Source organism: Mustela erminea, chromosome 7, assembly GCF_009829155.1.
Source record: "Mustela erminea isolate mMusErm1 chromosome 7, mMusErm1.Pri, whole genome shotgun sequence".
Classification (NCBI taxonomy): Eukaryota; Metazoa; Chordata; class Mammalia; order Carnivora; family Mustelidae; genus Mustela; species Mustela erminea.
Window position 1 is genome coordinate 75,469,972 of NC_045620.1, and position 18,121 is coordinate 75,488,092.

At 37.8% G+C, this 18,121-nt stretch overlaps 1 pseudogene; it reads left to right on the forward strand.

Moving 5' to 3' along the window:
- The first annotated feature begins 17,162 nt into the window (after window positions 1-17,162).
- On the forward strand, window positions 17,163-17,351 carry LOC116595597 (annotated as a pseudogene).
- Window positions 17,352-18,121: the final 770 nt, after the last annotated feature.

Sequence of the window (18,121 nt, forward strand, 5' to 3'; positions counted from 1 at the left end):
TAAATTAAGAAACAGCAAAATTTCTTAATTAGGTAGTTGAGAGCCTGGGCTCTAGAGCCTTCCTGCCTGCTTCAGATCCTGGCTCTGATACTTACAGCTGTGGGAGCCTAGGGAAGCTAGTGAACCTCTCTGTTCATGTATAAAACAGGGCTAATAATAGGGTTAAATTAGATGGCAACCTATAGTAAGTGCTCCATAAACGTTCTTAATGTTGTTTTCATCACTATTCCCCCCAAATGAGGAATCTTTAGGAAAAATCTTGAAATGTACCTTCTCCTACTTTAGTTAGAGGAGAAAGGATCTTGCTGTAGAGACCAGAGAAATGCCCTTCCAAAATCATCTTAATTAAAATTAGGATGCATTCATGTGGCATTTTGCAAGGTGTGTAGAGAGTAGAACCTTGCATTGCCTGGGTCAGTATATAGCTTTGGGTCATCCTGTGGCTAGCAATCTTTTCCCTCTACTCTTGATGAGTCTTTCTTAATCACTGTCCCTTATTCGGAAATGCAGACCAAGAGAGAGCTGACATCAGAGCAGCCTATGCCTGATATGCCCACTTTTCTTTGTAATCCCTAGGAAGATCAGCCAAACAACATGGAAGTGTTCATGCATATACTGGGTTTTATCTTCAGATAGACCCATCTGCTTCATCCATAGACGAAAAACTCATAAAGTATTAATACTAGGTACCATAAGCTAGGGACATTTTGGACAGTGATGACCAAAGAGTTAGCACGTTAAGATAGATGTATTCCGTTTACATGTAGTAGCTAGCCCTCACAAATCTGTATTCCCCTCTACAGCCAAATGGCCCCAGATGCTTCCTGGTCTATCTTTAGCTTTTACACACACACACACACACACACACTCAACAAAGAAACATGAGGAGTTAATTGTAAAAACAGGAACCTTTAGACCAGACTGAGGTCTGGAGTAACTTATTTGAAAACCTACCAATTCACAATTCCCTAGTTTAATAGCAGCCTTAGAAATGCTTTATAATATCTCAAGAGTACAATCAGGAAACTTCCTTGTCTAGCAAAAAACGGATTGTACATTATACACAGTTTAATGGTCTTCAAATTGTAACATCCTATAAGATTAAATCCAAAAGTTTCCTCTATCTTCCTTTCATTTAGGAACAGATTGCTCAAGATTTCTTCCAGGTATTTTTTTTTTTTTAACTTGGTAGTCATTTATTTACCCTGAATTCATCTGTTCTTCGAATATTAAATCCAACAGGAAAGGACTTTGGAAAAATCATACCTATCTGACTAGGTTCCAAGTTATTTGTTCTGATTTCTTCTGGTCAGAAGTTAAATGTTTGGACCATGATGCCATTTAGAAGTCACTAGAGAAAGATCCTCTCCTGCGTATTATAACTGAGGATTACCCTGCAGGTTACACATACGTGATACTACCTGTATACCCAAAGCACCCATGTTTACCTCCATTTTGATCTACTATAGTAAGTGATAGACCCACCCCCAAACACACATTGGGTGACACATATTTACAGAGCTAATCACATCCATAAGCTAGTATAATAAAAATAACACAAATATAACAGCCAAATAGCACCATTGTTTATTATAGCCAAAAAATGGAAACAACCCCTATGTCCATCAACTGATAAATGAATAAAAGAAATGTATTGTACTGATACAATATAATATTTGGACAATAAAAAAGAGTGAAGTGTGATACATGCTACAACACGGACGAATCCTGAAAACATTATGCTAACTTTAAAGAAACCGGTCACAAGGTACCACATACTGTATGATTCCATTAATATGAACTGTCCAGAGGATACCAATCTGTACAGACAGAAAGTAGATTAGTGGTTGCCTAGATCTGGGGCAGTTGGGAGAAAATGAGGTTAGTGGCTTAGGGAGGCATGGTTTCTTTTTGAGAAAATGAAAATATTCTGAAGTTGTGATAGATGCACAGTTCTGTGAATATACTAAAAATCATTTAACTGGATACCTTACATGGCTGAATTGTGAATTCTCAAAAAAAACTGTTTGTGTTTATTTTTTGTTGGCACCGTTACTTCATGAATATTTAGGAAGAAATGCCATCAAGAAATCCAATCTCTCATATACTTTTCTACAGGGTCTCTAAGTCCTCTTGAGCCAATGAATAAGATTTTAAACTCACCTAAGATCATAGAAGGCAAATGTCTTAATTATCTAACATAGTTTTAAGAGAACTGTCATCTAATGAGAGGGAGAGAATTGAGTATGGTTTAACTTCTTTGAGCATTAGCTGAGCATCAGTTTCCTTAACTGTAAAGTGGGTATACTGGGTTTTTTTTTTTTTTGGTAGATGGTAGACTTGCTCTGTCCCACATGAAAACTGCACAGAGGGAAGGAAACTCGGAAAGAGATGACCGGACCAAGAGAGGGGTCCTCCTTTCAGCCCATTTTAGTGGTTCTTCTCAAATGTCCTACTGTTGTATGGCGATCAAGTGAACCAGTACTAGTTCACCATTAAATTCCATGCTACCACACCTATCTGAAATGTTCTTTTCTGCTTCCTTACGGGGTCAACTCCCATTCATCCTTCAGGATGCAAGTGCCCCTCTCCGTGAAGCATTCCTCTTCCTTGGGCTGAGCTGACCACTTCCTCTTTTGTGCCTTGCATGGTATCTAACCTCTCTTTATTGCTGTAACTTGCTCTGAAGGACATGTATTTGCTGACATGCTCTTCTGAGTAAATGGGGAACTCTTGGAGACTGACATTTTTAAATTCATCCTTGTGCTCCTGGCATTTAGGACAGCGCCTTGCTATTATGGGCACTTTCAGTCAATATGTCAAAGAGTGTTCTTTCAACCATGGTGACCGGTTTAAATTCCTAACAATTGGCAAGAGCTCACAGCAGAGCAACTTCCGAGAAAGACTATTCTAATTAACTTAATGACCTAGAGGAGGCATAAGCAGGCGATTACTGCTTGCCAGTGAATTTGAAGAACTAAAAAGACATTGAGATCATAAAATAAATGGCTTTCAGGATAGGTTTTTCCCAAGTCCATATAATTTTTTTCCGAGAAAAGCTCAGGAGAATACATAAGCATCATGTATTCTTTTTTATTTCTCAGCAGCATATGATGGTATTTATCCTTTTCGGGACCCAAACTGTGTTTCAGTTTTTATCATTTTGATGCAGATCTTCTAGAAAGGTGTCATTGTCTAAGCCTTATTGGACAGCATATTCTGAACAGAAATTGACCTTTTATTAAAGAAATATATCCTCACAATCAACCTAAATGACTGTGGTGTGCTTTTAACATAATTATGCATTCACAGGCCCTTAAGAAGTCCATGAATGTTTGACCTACATCCACAGGCCCAAAACAACGGTGTTTTGAGTTTTTAATTTTACATTGAATAGCTCCTGGTTTTTGTTGTTGACAGTATCTCTATCGATAGTCCCCATTTTAATTTGCTGCTTCTCGTTTTCTATATGCAGGGAATTCACCGATTTTTAAAACAGTCTAAAAGCATGAATAATTTTTGAGTGAGAACCTGTGGGCTCTCTTATGAGTAAAGTCCATGAATTTGTGGTATGCCTAAAAGTGTCTCTTGGTATAATGTTTTTCTTTCTTTCTTTCAGTTTCTTGGTCTTTGGTGAGGTGGTGCTATCCTATTTCTTTAACTAGTTTGCTGTGATAGGACATGAAATAATCTTCTAAGTTAATGGTCACTTACCAGGTATTTCCAGAGTATGACTGTCTTATCATGTGATCAGTTCCTTGTGTTTGCATGGTTCCTCCTTTAATTCCCTAATCCCATGCAATAGGAGGTGACTCATTCTCACTTCCAATGTTACTGATGGAAAGCTACTAAGCAAATGGAAACCCGATAGAGGAGAAAATAACAAATATAGAAAAGGAAAAATATTATAAAATGGACATTTAAAGGTGAGAAAAAACACTCTTATTCTGACTGCAACCCTACACCCAACCTCTACTTTCTACCCCTTTACATCCTAGAGACAAGTATCAGCAATACCTGGTTAAAACAAAACCTAGCCTATGCCAGAATAAATGATAAATCATTAATAACCTAGACAGAAGCCATCAAGTAGGTTTCTACATAAAGCACTGGTGCTTTTAAGCTATTGAAAATATATGTGGGCTAAAACAAATTATTCTAATCCTAGAAAAAATGTAGATCTGCTTTCATACCAAAAAATACAAAATAAAAATGGTAACCATTACAAATAAGGAAATACGAAGATGTTTTATTCCATTCTATTGAATGACAGTAAGAAGATATATAAAAATGCATTTACTGATATATGAGATTTGTATTGGCTGCTCTTCTATTGAAAGTTAAAATTCACATGAAACTTAAAATATGGTTTAATGTAAAGGTTTTTATTTCCTAATTTATAATTAATATGTGTCAGTTGAATGTTTCCAGATATTAGCTTGAGAAGAGTTCTCAGATTCAATTTTATTTTGTGAAATTTGTAATTTAAATATCTTTAGGGGCGCCTGAATGGCTCAGTGGGTTAAAGCCTCTGCCTTCGGCTCAGGTCATGATCCCAGGGTCCTGGGATCGAGCCCCACATTGGGCTCTCTGCTCAGCGAGGAGCCTGCTTCCTCCTCTCTCTCTACCTGCCTCTCTGTCCTACTTGTGATCTCTGTCTGTCAAATAAATAAATAAAATATTTTAAAAATAAATAAATAGATAGATATCTTTAGGTTCTTAAACTAAAACAGCAATATAAAATATTGAGTTACATGGAGCTAAACATCTAATATTTTTTAAATTACCTTACTTTCTCATTAAGAAAATAATACATTTCATTGCCATATCTAGAAAGATCAACAACATAAAAAAATATCAAACCACAGATGAATATATTGATGCATTTATTTCACATTATTTTCTAAAACTGTACCACTCTCACAACACCATTAGAAATATATAACAGTGATCAAAATTTGAATATGCCTCTCAACTTAATCTAATCAATAAATGGAATCCAAATGCATTTTTATATTTACTTTTTTAAATGGACATAATTTTTTAATAATATTTTATTTATTTGTTTGACAGATTATAAGTAGGCAGAGAAGCAGGCAGAGAGAGAGGAAGCAGGCTCCCTGCTGAGGAGAGCCCAGTGTGGGGCTCAACTCCTGGACCCTAAGACCATGACCTGAGCCGAAGGCAGAGGCTTAACCCACTGAGCCACCCAGGCACACCTTAAATGGACATAATTTTTTATTTAAATTTTATTTTATTTTTAGGAAAACTCTATGCCCAATATGAGACTTGAACTCATGATCTTGAGATTAAAAGTCACATGTTCTACCAACTGGGCCAGCCAGGTGCTCCCCAAATGGATTTTCAATAACAGGATTCATTATATGTTAGGTGTGTAGAACTTCCAGTTTACCAATTTTTAAAACATCAAACCTCAAATTCCCACAACCATGTCTAAACTTGGCTCCTACATCTTACAAAAGAATAAAAATGTATTCTCTGAGTTTTGAATAAAACTAAGATTAAGAGCTCTATATTTGTCAGTTCATTCTCACCTTATTTATTAATCAATATTTACTGACCTACCATATGTGCAAGATAGCATATTGAACACACAAGACACAGAGAAGATCATAACTAAGTGAGGCCAAATGAAATAAAATGGCAAATGCATCATTCAATCAATTAGTTCAGAGAGGGGCAAACTTTTTCTGTAAAAGGTCAGATAGTAAATATTTTAGGTTTCGGTTCTCTGATGCAACTGCCCCCAGAGGGTCTCTGTTGCAACTGATCACGTTTGCCATGCTGGCATAAAGCGGCCACAGGATATGCATAAAGAAATAGGTGTTGCTGTGTTGTGGAAAAGCTTTATTTGCAAAAAGAGATAGTGGGTCAGCTTTGGCCCCTGAGCCATTGCTTGCCTACCTCTCAACAAGTATTTATTATATTTACACTGGATGCAAAGCAAAACAAAAATCAGGACTGAATTCTTTTCCAGTCAGTTAATTAACTTTATAAATAATTAAATTAACCATCCAACTGTATTGTATAATTATGTTCTGGGAGTGCAGAAGAGTTGGTCTTCAAGTTGCTTGGAAACGGAATTCCACCATTCTGGTGTATCAGATATAGTTCAAATTGCTTTCAATCTTTTGTGTTACCACGGAAAACCTTTCCCCAGATATAAAGTTATTTTGGGGGGATTCTCTTGAGTCCCAGCAGGAAACAGGGGGCATTCTGGAAGTGCTTAACTAAACAGAATGTTGTGAAGGGACAATTTAGATGAGGGGAGTTCAGTGAACCAACGGAGAGGGTGGCAAAGCCTGCAGGGAATAGCAATAATGGGGATTCCCTTCAGTCCTCCGCCAGAAGGGGCAAGGGGAGGAAACCGTCACCAGAGTTCTGGAAGACCATAGTTTTGTTAGAGGAGCCACTGGATGGGAGCTAGGTCCATAGAGAACGGGGTCACGGCCATCATCATGGGGCAGAAGAAAAAATTGGGAAAGAATATTCCAATCTCTCTATTCCTCTCACTTATATTACCAGCCAGCGCTCCCCACTGCTGAATGCCATGAGAAGCAGAGAGCAAGAGAACCCAGATGATGCAGTCCCCAGAGGTCAACCTCCTGGCACAGAGAAAGACAGAGATACTGGAACTCAAGGCCCCAAAATGGAGCTATCTAGCATAGAGCCGCATGTGAAAAGTGTGGATAACACCTAGAACCATTTATATAGATTCTCTGATAGCCATACAAGAGGGCAATTCTTTTCAGATTAACAGAAGCTTATCTATTTGGTGGAATGCTGTGATGAAACAGAGGGAGCTGATAAGCATGTTAAAAATAAAATGCCATAAAATTTGGGGTTTGTACTCCCACATACATACTCCCACATACCTATTATTGCAAGGTATAAACCAAATCTTTTTTTCTTTTTTCTTTTTTTACTGACAGATCTATAGTATCAGTGCCCTGCAGTGTCTTGTCCATAATATGTGCTCTATAGTAGTCAAATGAATAAATTTGTGAAAATAACCAATTTTTCCTAACTTTCATTTAAATGACTTGATTTGTATGTAGCAGGAAATTTAATTTATTAAAAAATATTATTTTAAAAGAAAATAACAAAATTAGATTAACATGACTATGGGGTACTTATGATTCTCTTCTCTCCGTCCTCCACTCACAGCAAAAACTGGAAGCGCTATATACAAACCAGCCTTCACTAAAACCCATTCATCAACCTTTGTTTAGAATGTATTCCTATTTGAAATCCTTAGTCATCATTTTGTTTCATAAAAGTAAAATGGACAACAAATCAGAATTAGGTTGTTTACTTATACTTGATAAAGTTCAATTAGCCTCTTCCAAAATCACTGTGAAATCAATACAGTAGACAGTCATGGTGCTGGATGCAATAATGTTAGTAGGTAATATCAGCTCCATCTTCTATATCTCACAAGACATGAATCATGTGAAAACTTTGAGTCTAAATTAGGAAGAGATTGTTTGCGTGTAAATGTCACCTTTCATAATTGCATGCATACGTTCTGTGGAAATTTACTAGCATAAGTCTAACAACAGGTTTCCCAAGTCCTGCAATGGGCATATTTTGATCCCAGAAGGCTTTAGATCTCACCTCTCTTCTTTTTAGTTTAAGGTATGGCAATAGTGTATCCATTATATTATAGCTACAAACGATTTTCGAGTTTTGGTAATTCTGAGTCATTTACCCAGCTATCTCTGTCTCCTTTATTTTCTCTCTCTCTCTCTCTCTCTCTCTCTCTTTTTTTTTTTTTTTACTGTGGTCCTCTCTAACTCACACTTGAATTGTTTTTAACAAGGGTCATAAGAACAATGGCCATATTTTTCCTGTAGCACAATGTGAAAGCACTTTTCTTTTACTCGCTTTGCAAGGGCATATCGAATTACATGGAATTGGCAAAAAGCAACAAGATTTTGTGTAGAGCAAATCCTGCCAAACTAATTTCTTTTCTTTCCTTTTCTTTAACCAACTGCAGAACCTGACAGATGGTATAGTAATGATTACCTCTACAAAACATCATCTGTGTCTACTTACCGGTATATATATCATGTGTTTTTAAACATAGTGTGGTGCTCAAGTCTGAGGTGGAATCATGAAAGGAATGCTTCCTCTCCCCTCACTGCACTCTCGAATGCTGATCTCAGCATAAAGGCGTAAATGAGACTGGAATCAGTTACTGAGTGTGCCGAGTACACACAGACTGTACATCATCCTTGTCTCCAGAGAAGCTGGAAAGTGGAATTCCACCTGGCCTAGAAATCAAGTGACTTGGTGCTACCAGGATTTCTCCATACTGTACATAACACTCCTGTACTTTTGTACAAAAGGACTCCCTCCTGTCAACTACTATAAAAGAAGAAAAAATCTGGGCACTAAGAAAAGGTGAAGAAATTAAAATTCACCAAAAAGTTCCTGTATATTTCAAAAATACCCCTTGAGGGACGCCTGGGTGGCTCAGTTGGGTAAGCAGCTGCCTTCGGCTCAGGTCTTGATCCCAGCGTCCTGGGATGGAGTCCCACATCGGGCTCTTTGCTTGGCAAGGGAGCCTGCTTCTCCCTCTGCCTCTGCTTGCCATTTTGTCTGCCTGTGCTTGTGCTCTCTCTCTCTCTCCCTCTCTCTGACAAATAAATAAATCTTAAAAAATAAAAAATAAAAAATAAAAAAATAACCCTTGAGTAAGGCCTGATGCTTCCTGAACATGTGAGAAGCACCAGCCACATGCTGCAATGCCAGGCTAAAATTTTATCCAGTGTGATTTGTCTGATATGAGAACTTCCTGCTTAGTTCCTTTTCTTTTGTCCATTCAGTGAATATGCATTTTGAGTATTTATTACGCCCCAGGCACTAGGGATACAAAGATGAATAAGATGTTTCCTTATAACACATGAACCTTCTGAGACTTTATAGTCAGCTACTCTAGAACAGTGCTATGCGTGGTATGTGCCATTCGAAGGAGAAACAGGGTTCGGTATTTTTTTTTTTTAAGATTATATTTATTTATTTGACAGACAGAGATCACAAGTAGGCAGAGAGGCAGGCAGAGAGAGAGAGGAGGAAGCAGGCTCCCTGCTGAGCAGAGAGCCTGATGCGGGGTTCGATCCCAGAACCTTGGGATCATGACCTGAGCTGAAGGCAGAGGCTTTAACCCACGCACTGAGCCACCCAGGTATCCCCAGGGTTCAGTTTTTTTTTTTTTTTTTTAAGATTTTATTTATTTGACAGAGAGATCACAAGTAGGCAGAGAGGCAGGCAGAGAGAGAGGAGGAAGCAGGCTCCCCGCTGAGCAGAGAGCCCGATGCGGGGCTCGATCCCAGGACCCTGAGATCATGACCTGAGCCGAAGGCAGAGGCTTTAACCCCCTGAGCCACCCAGGCGCCCCCCCAGGGTTCAGTTTTAATGGAAAGTCAAGAAGGGCTTCACGGAGAGATGGTTTCCAGCCAGGCCTTGAATGAAAAGTAGACGTTTAATGGGGAGAGGAAGATCAGGGAATTTTAGGTGGGAGACTGACAGAAGCACTGCATTTAACTACAGAGGAGCTCAGTGTGTTTGGGGGATCATGAACAGCTTCATGTGGCTATAAAACATACTTCCCCAGGGGTGAAGAATTGTGGGAAATGGCAGTTGAAGTCATTGTAAGAAAGCAAAATATCACACTAAAGAATTGGCCTTTATCCTATAGGTAAAAGGGTTCAACTGCTGCTTAAGAAAAAAAAAAAAAAGAAACAAACAAACAAACAAGGAAATGATATCAGACTTCTCCTTTAGCAGGAAAATTCTAGCAGCACCGTAGTGGGGGTGTTGGAAAGAGGTGAGACTGCAGATAGAGAAGCCAGACAGGAGTTCTTCCTACTAAAGTTCTGTAGATTCAATTTATGTTGCTTTTGTTTGTTGCAAATTTAATATTGACTTTCTTGAACTTTGGTGACAGACAGGAGATCATGAACTCGACCGCCAATCCACCAACTTGTTCATGTTGCCCTCTGTTGGCAGAAAGGAAAGGAAGTTACAGTCGAGGGCATTATTTCATATTTTATTAGCTGACAGTACTTCAGTTTCTATTGCAACTATGTGCCAGTAACTGTGCTGAGTAGAAGATTAAAAAAAAAAAATCTCAGGAAATTCATAATGTAAGAATAAAAATAAAATTAAATTATTGTTATATGTCTTAACATATTCAATCTTGTTACATGTCTTAACATCTTGTCATATGTCTTTTTTTTTTAAAGATTTTGTTTATTTATTTGTCAGAGAGAGAGAGAGAGCAAGAGCAAGCACAGGCAGACAGAGTGGCAGGCAGAGGCAGAGGGAGAAGCATGCTCCCTGCTGAGCAAGGAGCCCGATGTGGGACTTGATCCCAGGACGCTGGGATCATGACCTGAGCCGAAGGCAGCTGCTTAACCAACTGAGCCACCCAGGTGTCCCGTCATCTTGTTATATGTCTTAACATATTCAATAATAAACACATTAACAAAAACTATAACATATTTATATAAGTTAACTTGTGAGAATATGTCTTCACTGCAGGAAAATCAGACACTACAGATAATAAGATAGGAGAAAGAAAGGAAAAATATTGGGGGGAAAATCCATTCACAATCTCAGCTACATAGATGCTTCCAAATTGTCACACAGACACACATATGCACAAGCACACACACGAGATCATACCAGAGATAATATATATTTTTTCCCACTTAATAAGATACCAGGGCTATATTTACATGTTAATAAAAAAGCTTTTAGAATATAATTTAGATAAGATTGAAACCAATTAAAATTTTTCCAGCTTTCTTCAGATATCATTGACATATAACATATGTAAATGTAAGGTGTACAAAGATGTAATGATTTGATATGCGTATTTCTTGCAAAATGTAAGGTGTACAAAGATGTAATGATTTAATACACATACCACAGTACGATTGATACACCTCCATCCCCCACATAATTACCATTCTTTTCTGTGTGGGGATAACATTTAAGATCTACTTTCTTGGGTACCTGGTGGCTCAGTTGGTTAGGCAACTGCCTTCAGCCCTGGAGTCCCATATGCGGCTCCCTGCTGAGCAGGGAGTCTGCTTCTCCCTCTGACCCTCTATCCTCTTATTCTATCTCTTTCAAATAAATAAAATCTTTTTTAAAGTTTACTTTCTTAAATCTTACAAGTATATAATAAAGTGTTGTTAATTGTAGTCATTGTTCTGTATATTAGATCTCCAGAGTTTATGCATTTATAGCTGTAAACTGGTACCCTTTGACCAACATCGCTCCATTTCCCCCACTCCCCAGTCATTGGCAACCACCATTCTATTCTCTATTCCCAAGAGATTTTTAGATTTCTTATATAAGTAAGGACATATAGTATTTGTCTTTGCCTGACCTATTTTTTAAAAGATTTTATTTATTTATTTGACAGACAGAGATCATAAGTAGGCAGAGAGGCAGGCTCAGACAGAAAGAGAGGGAAGCAGGCTCCCTGCTGAGCAGAGAGCCTTGATTCCAGGACCCTGGGATCATGACCTGATCCAAAGTCAAGAGCCTGTGGCCCAACTGACTGTGCCACCCAGGCGCCCCTTATTTTCAATTTTTTGAGGAAACTCCACACTGTTTTCTATACTGCCTGTACCAGTTTACATTTCTACCATTAGTACATAAGTGTTCCAGTTCCTCCACTGCCTTGCCAACATCTGTTACCTCTTGTCTTTTTGATAATAGCCTAACAGGCGCGAGGTGATACATCATTGTGGTAGAGACTTGTATATCCCTGGTGATTAGTGATGTTGAACACCTGTTCATCTACCTGTTGGACATTTGTATGTCTTGTTTGGAAAAATTTCTGTTTGGTCCTCTGCCAATATTTTAATCAGATTTTTTTTTTTTTTGCTACTAAGTTGTATGAGTTTCTTTTATATTTTAGATATTAACTCCTTTTCAGATACATAGTTTACAAATATTTTTCCCCATTCTGTAGGTTGTCTTTGCATTTTGCTGAGAGTTTCTTTTGCTATTCAGAAACTTTTTAGTCTGTGTAAGTTCCACTTTATTTTTGCTTTTGTTGCTGCACTTTTGGTGTCATATCCTAAAAGTCATTGCTAAAGTCAAGGAACATTTCCCTTATGTTTTCATTCTCTAGTTTTATAGTTTCAGGTGTTACATTTAAGTCTTTAAGCTACTTCAAGTTAATTTTTGTGAGTGGTATAAGAGAGAGGTCCAATTTCACTTCTGTCATGTGAATATCCAGTTTTCCTAAAGTCATTTGTTGAAGAAGCTATCATTCCCCATTGAGCTTTCTTGGTTCCTTTGTGTTTTTTGTTTGTTTGTTTTTTTAAGATTTTATTTATTTATTTGACAGAGATCACAAGTAGGCAGAGAGGCAGGCAGAGAGAGAGGAGGAAACAGACTCCCTACGGAGCAGAGAGCCTGATGCGGGGCTCGATCCCAGGACCCTGGGATCATGACCTGAGCTGAAGGCAGAGGCTTTAACCCACTGAGCCACCCAGGCACCCCGGTTCCTTTGTTAAATAATAGTTGAGCACATATGTGTGTATTTGTTTCTGGGCTCTGCCCTGTGTTCCCTTGGTCTATGTGTCTGTTCTTATGCCAGTTACCATGCTGTTTTGATTACTGTAGCTTCGTGATAAACTTTGAAATTAGATACTGCGATGTCTCCAGCTTTGTTCTTTTTTCTTAAGGTTGTTTTGGCTATTTGGAGTCTTCCGTGGTTTGATATGAATTTTAAGATTATTTTTTCTATTTCTGTGAAAAATGCCAGTGGAATTATTATAGGGATTACAATGAATTTGTAGATCACTTTGGATGGTATAGACATTCTAACAAGAGTAGTTCTTTTTTTTTTTAAGATGTTATTTTTAAATAATCTCCACACTCAACGTGGGGCTCAAATCCACAACCCTGAGATAAAGGGTCCCATGTTCTACCAACTGAGTGAGCCAGGCGCCCCAACAGTAATTCTTCTAATCCATGAACATCAGATGTCTTTCCATTTATTTGTTTTCTTCAATTTCTTTCATTAATATCTTATAGTTTGGATGTTTCCCCTGATCTTTCACCTCTTGGTTAAATTTACTCCTAAATATTTTATTGTCTTTGATGGCATTATAAATGGTATTGTTTTCTTAACTTCTGTTTCAGATCATCTTTGTTAGTTTGTAAAAATGTAACAATTTTTGTATGTTGATTTAGTATAATGCAACTTCACTGAATTTGCTTATTAGTTCTAAGATGGTTTTGATGGAGTATTTAGGATTTCCTATATAAAAGATTATGTCATCTCCAAATAGAGACAGTTTCACCTCTTCCTTTCTGTTTTGAATGCCTTTTATCTCTTTTTCTTATCTAATTGCTCTGGCTAGGACTTTCAGTACTGTGATGAATAAAAGTGATGGGGGCAGCCTTGTCTTGCTCCTGATCTTAGAGCTTTTAACCTTTCACCATTGAGTATAAATTTAGCTCTGGCTTCATATATGGCTTTTATTATGTTCAGGTGTGTTCTTTCTATATTTGTTGAGAGATTTTTTTTTTTTTCCATGAAAAGATGTTGGATTTTAGGAAATGCCTTTGCTACACAGTTTTTTTTAAGATTTTATTTTTTTAGGTAGTCTCTACACCCAACATGGGGCTTGAACACACAACCCCAAGATCAAAAGTTGCATGCTCCACTGAATGACAAACCTTGGTGCCCCAAGATTATATTTTTTTAGATCTTTCATTCTTTTAGTGTGGTGACCAACATTTATTGGTTTGCGTATGTTAAACCATCCTTACATCCCAGTGAAAAATCCCACTTGATCATGGTCTATGATCCTTCTAATTTTTTAAAAAAATTGTTATTGTGGTAAAATGTGAATAACATAAAAGTTAACCATTTTAAACTGTATAGATCAGGGGCATTAAGCACATTCACATTGTTGTGCAAACATCACTGCTACTCATATCTAGAATTTTTTCATCATTCCAAACTGAAACTTTGTACCCATAATATAATAACTCTCCATTCTCTTCCCCTGATCCCCAGCTACTGGTAACCATTCTAATTTCTGTCTCTGTGTTGTTGAGTAATCTATGTACCTCATATAAATAGAATCATACAGTATCTGTCCTTTTGTATATTTCACTTAACATAATGCCTTCGAGATTTATTCATGTTGTAGCATGTACCAGAATTACATATCAGGGGTATGAAAGCCCAGCTCTCTTGTCTCAATTTGGGAAAAACTCTAAGGTGTAACTAACATCCCAGAGTTCCCCTGTGGAACAGGCTGAAACTACCCTCGTGGGACTTTGCCTGAAGTCATACCTTTGCGTGGCTTTTTCCCCTTCCTTATCCTGCTTCTCATATTCCCGTAATCTTTGCTCCAGGGAGGACTTTCTTAATTAAATCATCTGCACTAGAATCCTCATCTCAGGATTTCCTTCTGGGGAACCCAACCCAAGGTGTCAAGACACAACTTGTACCTCGAATATTTTTTAGAAGTCCTTAAAAAAAAAAAAAGGAAAAGGGCAAAAGACTTGAACAGATAGTACATAAAAGAGAATATCCAGATAGTCAATAAACATATGCAAAGGAACCCCACTTTGTTAATCATCAGGGAAGTGTGCACTGAAATACTGTGGTATACTACTACCCACACCCACCTGAAAAGCTCAAATGAACTTACCAAGGATTGGTCAGGATGTGGAGCAAACAGAGCTCTCATATTGCTGGTGGGAGTGTAAACTGATATTTCAGAAAACTTTTAGCTTCATAGACTAAAGCCAAATGTGCATATTCTGTAATACAGTAATTCCATTCCTAAGTACATATCCATCAGATACGTGTGACTATGCGTCCCAAAGGCATGTGCTGGAATGTTCATGACAGCACTATTTGTAATAGCTTCTAACTGGGAACTACCCAAATACCCATCAACAGTTAAATGGATAAATTAGGGGCACCTGGGTAGCTCAGTCAGCGTCTGACTATGATTTTGGCTCAGTTACGATCTCATGGGTCTTGAGATTGAGCCCGCTGTTGGGCTCTGTACTCAGTAGGGAATCTGCTTGAAGATTCTGTGCCTCTTCCCACCCACCCCCACTCTCTCTTTCTAAAATAAATAAATCTTAAAAAACAACAACAACAGGGAAATAGCACTCTATACAGCAACGAGAATGATGAGAATAATATAGATAATTCTCACAATCTAATGTTGAATGAAAGAAGTGAGACACATATGAGTGCATATTGTAAAATTCCATTGATATTAAGAACAAAAGTAGATAAAAGTAATCTTTAGTCTTAGAAATAGATAGTGGTTAGTTACCATAGATAGTGGGGCAGTAACAGGAAGGAAGCACAAGGCAGGCTTTTGAGGCACTAATAATGTTTTATTTCTTGACCTGGTTACAGGTTACCCTTGTATTTTAAAAACTGTATATAATTTTAAAGTTACTCCTCTTAGAATAATTGAATAAACTATTGTATAGCAGCCCAAAAGCACATTACACAGCTATAAAAGAGAATGAGGAAGATCTCTATGAACTGGTACGGATTGATTTCAGGATAAAAATTTTAAGCGCAGGGGCACCTGGGTGGTTCAGGGGGTTAAAGCCTCTGCCCTCGGCTCAGGTCATGATCCCAAGGTCCTGGGATGGAGCCCCCATGGGGCTCTCTGCTCAGCGGGGAGCCTGCTTCCTCCCCTTTCTGCCTGCCTCTCTACCTACTTGTGATCTCTGTCTGTCAAATAAATAAATAAAATCTTAAAAAAAACTTTTTTAGTGCAAAAAGCAAAATACAGAAGGGTATTTACCTTCATGTAAGAAAAACAGGAAAAGAAAATACATCTCTACTGCTTATTTGTGGAAGAAGGAGAAAGAGGGAGAGGAGGAGGAGGGACAGAAAAGGGAAAGAAAGGAGGGGGAATGGAAGTGAAGGGAAGGGAGAGGGGAGGAAGAATAAACCAGAAACCAGTGAGGTTGGTTGTCTACAGGGAGTGGATGAGAGCAAAGTGGAAAAGAAGAAAGAGGAGTAGGAACAGGGTAAAAGGACTGAGAGGGTACTAAGAATTTTGTAGGTAAACTTCCTTGGATAGTGCTGAGTTTTAGAACCATGTTAATGTTTCACATTTGCAAAAAATAAGTTATCTAATTCAACCAGGATGTAAGAGGCACCAAAATGGAATACAGATAGTAACAAATGAGCCCAACTATATTACAAAAGAATAACCTAATCGCACTGAAGGACAGACAAAAACTCATCCAGGTAACTTTGAACATCAAAATTTTGACTACATATTCTAAGGAGGTGTTTGACAAATTAAGGCCTACAGACTACATCCAGTCCACTGGCTACTTTTGCAAATTAAATTTTATTAGACTCATCTACGCTTATTCATTTATATGTTGCATATAGCTGCTTTTGCAGTACAATGGTAGGGTGAAGTAGCTGCAACAGAGATGGTAGGATACCCAAAACTGAAAATACTTCCTATATGGCCCTTTAGAGAAAAAGTTTGCACACCCCTGAACTAGGGCTAAAAAGAAAATAGAGCTACACATGAATATTGTACTATAGTTAAAAATTTTGTTCTTCAGAAGGGAATGAGTTAGAAATTCTGAAACAACTTTATGTCTATTATGGGATAAAGCCAATAAGTAAATATATTGTGAATACTGACAGCAAGAGTTTATATAGTAATGACGTCAAGTGATTCTGATTTAAGCTATGATTTTATTTATTTATTTATTTATTTATTTATTTATTTAGAGAGCGTGAGACAGCGACCACCAGAAGAGGAAGGGTCACAGTGAGAAGCAGACTCAATTCTGGGACTCTAGGATCCTGACCTGAGCTAAAGGCAGACACTTAACCGACTGAGCTAACCAGGTGCCCTTAATCTATTATTTTAATGGAAGTTTTAAGAGAATTTCTTTTTGTCTTACCTTTTACCACAGAAAATTTCAAACATAGAGAAATTAGTGTAATAAACCCATGATGCAGTTCAATAGTTACCATTCTCTTTTTGATCTTGTATTATCTATTTACCTCCTGCCCCCGTTTTTTCCTCTTTTGGCTTGTGTATTTTAAAGCAAATCTTACTTTTTGCCTTGCTGCCTCCAGGATGGGCCACCAGCATCTCTATTGGAGCGACTGAGGACATTTAGCAGGAGTTCTCGTTCCTGCCGGGTTCTGCTCAAACCACCCTGGTCTCATCCGGAAATACTGCCTCAGTATGCGTCGCCAGCGTTTCCGTCAGTACTCAAAGGATATTGGCCTCATTAAGTTGGATTAAGTCAACTTCTTTCAATGGGTCATCCAAGATACCCACCTTAACTGCAGATATCCAAGATATCTACCTTAATGGCAACTCCTTGCACAAAAAATAAGAATACTCTAAAAAAAAAAAAAAGAACAAATCTTAGATGCATCCTTTCAAATACTTCTAGTATGCAGCTCTAACTTACAAGGACCCTTTTCATGGGAACTTTTCAAATCTTTAAAAATGATGTTTAAATGTATCTGAATGATCAATTAATAATTAATTTATTAATAATTAATAAATGAATAAAAAAATTAAACTTTAAAAAACAACTTTTTACAAGAAGGCAGAGAGAGAGGAGGAAGCATGCTCCCTGTGGAGCAGAGAGCCAGATGCGGGCTTTGGTCCAGGACCCTAGGATCATGACCTGAGCTGAAGGCAGAGGCTTTAACCCACTGAGCCACCCAGGTGCCTCATTTTAATCAATAAATCAAATTTTAATCAATACAATTTTTAAAAGGAAAATAATATGGGGAAACTTGACCCTCCAAATAATGAAATTTTTTTTGTCTTTTTGGGTTTTTTTTAAGAAGTTGGGGAAAGGCAGAGGGAGACAGAGATACAGAATTCTAAGCAGGTTCCATACCCTGTGCAGAGCCCCAAGTGGGACTCAAACTCACAACCTTGAGATCATGACCTGAGCCAAAATCAAGAGACTGATGCCTAACTAAGCCATTCATGTATTTTAAAATGTATTATATTTTAAAGCTACAGTAATTAAGACTGTATTTGGCCAGAAATGGAAGGATGGGGTTAGGGAA